We start from the raw sequence: 8,025 nt of genomic DNA, 5'->3' as shown, positions 1-8,025 counted from the left end.
GGGGAAAGTTAAACTGTCATTGGACCCGCAACAAAATTCTTCAGAAGAATTTTGCCAGTCAGTGTAAGAGTAGGCGCACACCGTTGATTTTTCGTCGGCCGATAGTTTAGTTGAGCAGTTGATCAGTATGGGCATGTATGGGAGTGCGCACACTACGCCGATTCGATTTGGCCGATTCTTCATACAATTTAAAATCGGGCACAACTATCGGCCAACTAAAAATCAACGGTGTGCGCCTACTCTAAGTGTGCAGTGCCCTTAACATCCTAGAATAGATCTCCGTTGACAGGCGCGTAGGCTCTTCCCCCAGGCTGTTTATTAACTGGCCTTGTTCGGAATTGTTTCACAATTTTTGGGAATTCTGGAGTTGACATTGGGATCGATTTGGCCATTCTATGTTCAGCTAAATTTAGATGGAACAAACTAGATTTTTGTTTTCAGGTTTGTGGTTGGGTAAATATTATTATTGTAAGGTGTGTTGTTAAAGGTGTGTTGGATAAAATTTATTACGTAATGTTATTATACGTATTTATTATGTTTCGCTTTATAATAACTAAATTAATTTTACACTAGATTAAATTGTATTTTCTAATTGAATAAGTAATTTAATTTATTAATTAAATAATTTTGAACCACTCATTCTACGAAAACATTATTATGTTCTAAATTATAATTGTTTTTAGTAACGGTATTTCACAAAAATGGCAGATTTTTTTGGCTGGGTTGCACCATCTTACATTAACTTTCGTTCATTCGTTCGTTTCAACCAAATGACGTCCACTGCTGGACAAAGGACTTCTTTAACAAACGTGAAAAGTCTGCCAAACGCCATACAAAAAACAGCGGTTATGGTTATCGTTACGGTGCAACTCGGCTTTAAAATCTAAATATTATGATCATAAATTTTTGCGCATTCTCCTCTAATCTTGTAACACAGCTTCATAAAATTTTGACAAGTCATTAAATTAGCCATTTTGTACCTTATGTCTATTACACAACGTTTAAAACGCAAATGTGTTTCAACTAGCTTAATAAGAGGAACTTTGGTCCATTAGAAATAGATTATTATTCCGCTATATCATTGGATTCATACGATGCGCCTAAATTGGGTCAGGACTTATGGCAAATGATAGCGGTTTGTAATTTAAAACTAAGTAACAAACGTAGACAAAGTGACGTTCGAAATCGCTTCGCTCTGACATTATTGTCTGTGTAACTTCGCTCTGTAAAGCAATATCGTAATTAGAATTGTCAGGAAAGTCTTTTGCACTTTTGAGAAGGAAAGGTGGGATTCCTCTACCTCTCGTAGACAAAGTGACGTTCGAAATCGCTTCGATCTGGCGTTTTTTTATCTGTGTAATTTCGTTCTGTGAAGCGATATCGAAATTAAATTGCCAGGAAAGTTTTATGCACTTTTAAGAAAGAAAGATGGGATTCCGCAGAAAAAACGAAACGCATGGTCTGTCTGGTATTATTTTTTGTAAAAACATATTATTTTCTGTTTGAATGCATCACAACTTGAGAGGTTAATTTGAACTTTCGAGGCTAGCTCACAGATTTATTGAATAGGTAATACTACAATTCTATCTACCCATACAAAATACAATAAAAGACTCATTTATTAAATGGCTGCGCATCCCTATTCCCCTATTCTAAACTCTGTGGCCAACCAAAAATGAGTGCGCTGTCATGCCACGAGAGGGCGCTACTAGTTGCAAACAAAATGGCGCGCGCGTGCGAATGAAAAACCGCAATAACAGTGTAAACACCCGCTGTGTTTAAGAAATATTTTGTGAATTGTGTGTTGTGAGTGCAGCAAGACCCACTAAAACTATTGGATGCAAGCACAGATTTTTCTATATCTGTGGATGCAAGCCCCGGCCGGGAAATGTCAAAATCCAGGATTTTGCAAGTGACCGGCAGCGTTGGCCAAGACTGACTGAGCTTAACGCCCTGGATAGGAAGGTACGTCAGCAGCTCACACAACATCGCATGTTACATCCGCGCTCATCTGTAATGAGACTGTATATTCCACGGAAGTGGGGAGGTCGAAGCTTTTTAAATGCCAAGAACCTCCACAACCGTGAAGTGTGCAGTCTCAGGGATTATTTCCTTACCAATGAGTGCGGAATGCATCGTGATGTTGCGGCAGTTGACAAAAGCCTCACGCCGTTCTCCTTCGCGAACGAGAACTGGCGCAAGCCGCGGATCGGAATGACGTATCGGATTTGCATCTTGTGTAAAATTATAGTTAAAATTATATTAAGTTCGTCCATAGATGTTTGCTTGGGTTAAAACATGAGGAATCTTTTTCAGCGTCCACAGCTTCCATAATGCGAGCCAAACGTGGGTTCCGGAAATACGACATCACCTGGTGGAGCAAATAAATGCTTTTAATCTATATTTTATTATAGACTAAAAAAAATGTTTCACTATTGTATGTAACTAGGCATACCTATCATAAAATTTACTCATTGCTTATTGAAAAACTGTAATTAACGAAATAGGCACCATTTAGTGATAAATATTATTAGATAAGTACCTAAAAAAATAAAGGCAAACTGTGACTATACCAACTGTTACCGTTTACCAAAGAAATTTTATAATGAATTGTGTATTTTTTTTAAACGAAAACTGTGTTTAAACATATAGTCACACTTTACTCATTAAAAAAACTAAACAACTTACCTTTTTTGTGACGAACGGCCGTTACTATCCAAATAATCACACTATGAATTTAAACTTTCGTCATCACTCCGCAACAAACACGTTCTTACTTGCATAGACCCGTTATTGTATTTAGCGAGCCGTTCAAAGTTTGGCTTAGTAACGTTATGCTTTAACGCTAGATGGCGTTAGAAGGCAATTTTGAAGAAGTGGTCTATTTGCCTGTCCGGCGGCATGCCCGCGATAAGGCAACTTCCCCTTCCATTCGTCAAAGTCAACCGGCTCGAAACGACTTATCGACAGCATGCCCCGGAAGTAGTCAAAATCAATACTTAAATAACAATTTATTTCTAAATTACTAAACTGTATACAATAAAAATTCTAAAATAATTACATTAAATAATAAACATGAAATATGTAATTGAATATAATACAGAATAAATTCTGAAACCATTATAATATCTGCAACAATGTCCAGGAAGTAATCAAGTAAAGTATTTAATTTTAATAATGGGTTTTTAAATTCTACCAAAATTATTACAATAACTATCTATAAGCAACTAATAATCGTATAAAATACAATATTAATTCTAAAATCATTACATTCGGCCATCCGTCACCGTGATGCCTCCTGGCATTCACGTCTCATAAAGATATTAAAATCATTTCATTCGGCCTGGTATTCCCGTCTTAATAAATATATAATATTCTAAAATCATTACTATTAATTTTCGAAACAATATGAATCATATTATTTATACAACTTGTAAATAAGTGTTATTATCATGTGCAAATTTTGTTAAGAAAATGAAGAAGATACTGAATTTTATTTAATTTTGTACATTAGGAAACTTAAAAACTAATCCACGTAACTTAGGTACTATGCACACACTGTTGGGTACAGGCACAGCAGTCTTTACACAATAACTTTCCTTAGATAATACCTATTACTTATAATATTAACTTTAATTTCCCACAGAGAGCATAATAATATGCCTACCCACTTTACTACATCAGAATTATGTATGCACACACTGTTGTGTACAGCATTTTATACACAATAACTTTCCTTAGATAATACCTATTACTTACAATATTAACTTTAATTGCACAAAGAGAGCATAATAATATGCCAACCTAAAAGCATACTGTTCATTATTTATTTATCACTTTGTTATTCAGAATTATGTTTGCACACACTGTTGGGTACAGCAGTCTATACACAATAACTTTCCTTAGATAATACCTATTACTTATTAACTTTAATTGCCCACAGAGAGCATAATAATATGCCTACCTAAAGAGCATACTGTTCATTATTTATTTATCACTTTACCGTATAACTAGCTTTCCGCCCGCGGCTTCGCCCGCGTGGAATTTTGTCTGTCACAGAAAAACTTTATCGCGCGCGTCCCTGTTTCAAAAACCGGGATAAAAACTATCCTATGTTCTTTCCCGGGACTCAAACTATCTCTATGCCAAATTTCATCAAAATCGGTTGCGAGGTTTAAGCGGGAAAGCGTAACAGACAGACAGACAGACAGACAGACAGACAGAGTTACTTTCGCATTTATAATATTAGTTGGGATTCTATAAAATCACAATGATATCAGTATTTACCTCTTTGATTTCCTGACTTGTTTAGATTTACAAAAACTAACCCCCTTACTAATAAAAAGTTACACAGTTGTTGATCATTGTTTTAAAATGACATTTCCATACTAAACGTCACTTTAAAACACTGATCAACGAGCGTGTAAGTTTTATTAGTAAGGGGGTTAATATTTATTATTAACTTTTAGATTATAATGTGAATGGCGCTTACGATGTTTAGTTACGAGCTCTCTGATGGACACAGATATTATAGATAACGTTTAAAAAATGGCACGCTCGTTTTCATACATTTCATTCTATTTATTTAACCTATCCATATTTATGTGCGGAAACGTCATAAAATCCGAATACATTTTAATTTTTCCATCCCGNTTCTAGCTATAAAAATATTTTCCTGAGGTATTGTTGGACAAGGAGACATATTAAATAACAACGACTTCAATGCCATTGTGGATTAAAAAGACTTAACATCCGGTACTCGGCCTCCGGTTAATCTAAATATATATAACTCAAAGGTGACTGACTAACTAACTGACTGACTGACAGTGATCTATAAACGCATAGCCCAAACCACTCAACGGATCGGGCTGAAATTTGGCATGCAGGTAGATGTTATGACGTAGGCATCCACTAAGAAAGGATTTTACGAAACCACCTCTTAGGAGTAAAACAGAAGGGCGCTAGTTACATTATATTCCTCTATCACTATTATATCACTTGTTTTGCGAACCTTAAATAAATAAATATCAATGATATCGCAACTGCCTGTGGGAATTAAGCCCACGAAATTATTTTGATCAAGAGGAGACTAAGAAATTTGTAACTATCCTCGGTAAAACCAGAATTAGTACGCTTGTATCTGTGATTTCTATTGTATCAGTAACAAAAAGTGCCAAAAAGTCTTCGTGGTTCTCAAAAATATTCTGATTAGGACCTTAATAGAATGTTAGTGTAGAACTATTATTCAAACCCGTGAGAAATGACAGTTCCGAGAAGTTCCGACCATTTGTCAGTGGTCTACATACCTATACATCATTGATCACTAACAGTACAACAACGTCAATCTTATCAACATTCATGCTTATATGTTAGTTCTATCTATAAGTAAGAATGATAATTGACTAAATCTTTTGCAACTGAAATATTGTCAAAATGCTTCGCCAAACTAAGTACATCAGCGTCAGTTTTGCGTAAAAGAGTGCTCTCATTATAAAAATCTAAACCCGCGTTTATGGATTTTCCATTTACCAAAATTTCTCTTACTAAATGACTTCAAAATCATGGTTTTTCTCCAGAGTCATTCCCAATACGAGAAGTAGTGTTTGAAATTGAAGGAATAGGAGTTAAACTCACACGCATCGTTTTTGTATTCTAAATGATTGCTTAAGCTACATTTAACGAGTGGCAGTTAAAACATACCATAGAGTATTTTCAGAACCTGAGTTGTTTATCTTTGGGGCTGGATGAATCTGATCCTATGATCGATTATTTGCGAAATAAACTGGCTTTAATGAGAACAAAAGTCTGGGCAAGTCTTTGGGTTTTGTTATTTCACGCCTATTTAACCATCCTAGTTCGTCATAAAAATCATCACGTAAGTTTTCATCCTTTCAAGGAGCAAGATCCAGCATTTCCTCAACCGTTCATAATTCTTTTAGCTAGGAAAAAGTCACTGCCACTCACTTCAGGCATAGATTACCATCAAATCAACAAAGCCTCAATCTATCTTTTGGCTAGGTTAACTAACTTTTGCAATGAAAATTGTACTACTTATTTCTCATTCTAATTATTTGCAGAGTTGAATTCAGGGATTACATTATTAAAGCTGTTATTGAAAGAATGATAACTACTAGACATAAAATAATTCCAAAAAATCTCTTTACTAGAGAGTATTTACGAATCTAAGCTGCTAACCTGCTTCTTCGGTATAGCTGGAAGAAGATGAGCCCCTTTGCATTCTCTTCTTGCAACTTCACCCCATAGAAGACCGTCGTGGTGACGCCTCCTTACTTCGACAACGAAGACAAATTCATCCGCTTAGCTCGCTTATTTGATCGTTGGCTGACGGGCGTCCCCGGTGGTGTACCGGCTTCATATTCAGACGTCATTGTCCTCAACTGTGAAATAAAGTTCTCGACGGAATAAACTGTGTATGACAAGCATCAACTTAAAATTTTATGGGGCTATGTTCAATTTTTATATCATATTAAGCTCTTGATTTATTTCCTATTCAAAACCAAAAATAAAATCTAAAAATATATTGCTTGACAAATATTGTATGCTCTTCTTTGCTTTGCTACTGTTACATGTAACAATTTTACTTATGCTTTATAAATAAAGATGTTCAGTTTGTATTTTAGTCAGTGCAACCCTCATACACAACTGCGACGACTGGATGGCTCGCTTAACATACCAGCAAAATCCTGCCCGAAGTCGGCAAGCACACCTAGTGCGTCTCTTAACCTACAATATTAGGTGGGTAAAACATTATGAAAAAGAAACTGGAAAGGCTAAAAGCTAGCTATCAAGCTAAAAAAAAAAAGAAAACAATTATCCACTATGGGCACAACGCTAACGCTTCATAACTAAAATCAAGGACACACTTGGCCCATCGGCACACCTGGCCGCTAACTTAAAAATTATGGACACACCTGGCCCATCGGCACACCTGGCCCATCGGCACACCTGGCCGCTAAAGTTAAAATCAAGGACACACCTGGCCCATCGGCACACCTGGCCGTTAATATAAAATCAAGGACACACCTGGCCCTTCGGCACACCTGGCCGCTAACTTAAAAATCAGACACCTGGCCACGCCTGGTCGCTACTAGTTGTGGAACATACATAGCTCCAATGAATCCTACATAGCATTTATGAATTTTACAAATGAAGTGTCTTTTCATCATACCTCGAGTACTCATTGCAAAAATAGCGTCTAATAAAACTACACAAGTCTGTCGTCTGCATACTACAATAATTATGAACCTTATTTATCACTAGCACAAGCAGTCGTCGGTTCGTAAAATCAAAGTTATCTTTATTCGTGTAGACTAATTAAATTAGTTACTTACAAATCGTTAAAATGTTCTTAAGGAGCCTAGTGCTTCGAGACAAACATTTAGTAAAAGAAGCGTATCAAGAATCGCTTCATAAACTGTCAAGGAGTAACCTTGAACAAATGAATCATTCAAGTTTTTTTTTTTTTGTTAGTGTAACTTCGTTCTTATGTACAGTTTAAATGTACTTTAATGATAGATCTTATCAAATCTACAACAACATAAAAAGTGGCATCTAGCTTTATACCAGAAACGTGTCTAACTTTGTACGAGTAATTGTAGGCGCATCTAACAGTACGAGTACTTTGTAGTCGCATCTTGATAAACTGAAGGCGCATCTAGCCTGATAAACTGAAGGAGCAACTAGCCAATTAACAATCCATATTTCACTAGCTTTTGCCCGCGGCTCCACCCGCGTGAAATTTAGTTTGTCTCAGATCCGTCATAAATCATAGTCTACATGTTATTCTGGGTTATAAAGATTAATACTGGAAAGTTTCATCAAAATCCGTTCAGTTGTTTTTGCGTGAAAGAGTAACAAACATCTATCCAGACATCTAAACTTTCGCATTATAATATTAGTAGGATTGCGTAAGATTTAGAGTACCTTAATTGGGGACTTCTAATATTATGCGAACTACTAATCTAATATTATTCTAACTATATACTAGTCTTTGAATTATCTTCA

The 8,025-nt window shown here is 35.9% G+C and overlaps 1 long non-coding RNA gene across 1 annotated transcript; it reads right to left on the bottom strand.

Annotated features, from left to right (window-relative positions):
- Positions 1–2,314: 2,314 nt before the first annotated feature.
- On the bottom strand, positions 2,315–2,881 carry LOC114353543 (uncharacterized). The gene is made up of 2 exons (XR_003655940.1): positions 2,689–2,881; positions 2,315–2,371 (listed from the first exon to the last, which is right to left on the bottom strand). It is a non-coding gene; the product is annotated as an uncharacterized LOC114353543 (long non-coding RNA).
- Between the last annotated feature and the right edge of the window lie 5,144 nt (positions 2,882–8,025).

The sequence above is a fragment of the Ostrinia furnacalis genome, unplaced genomic scaffold (assembly GCF_004193835.3).
Source record: "Ostrinia furnacalis isolate ACB-3 unplaced genomic scaffold, ASM419383v2 OfSCF1735, whole genome shotgun sequence".
Classification (NCBI taxonomy): domain Eukaryota; kingdom Metazoa; phylum Arthropoda; class Insecta; order Lepidoptera; family Crambidae; genus Ostrinia; species Ostrinia furnacalis.
The sequence above is the reverse complement of the archived record's forward strand: the minus strand, read 5'-3'. Positions and strand labels throughout refer to the sequence as shown.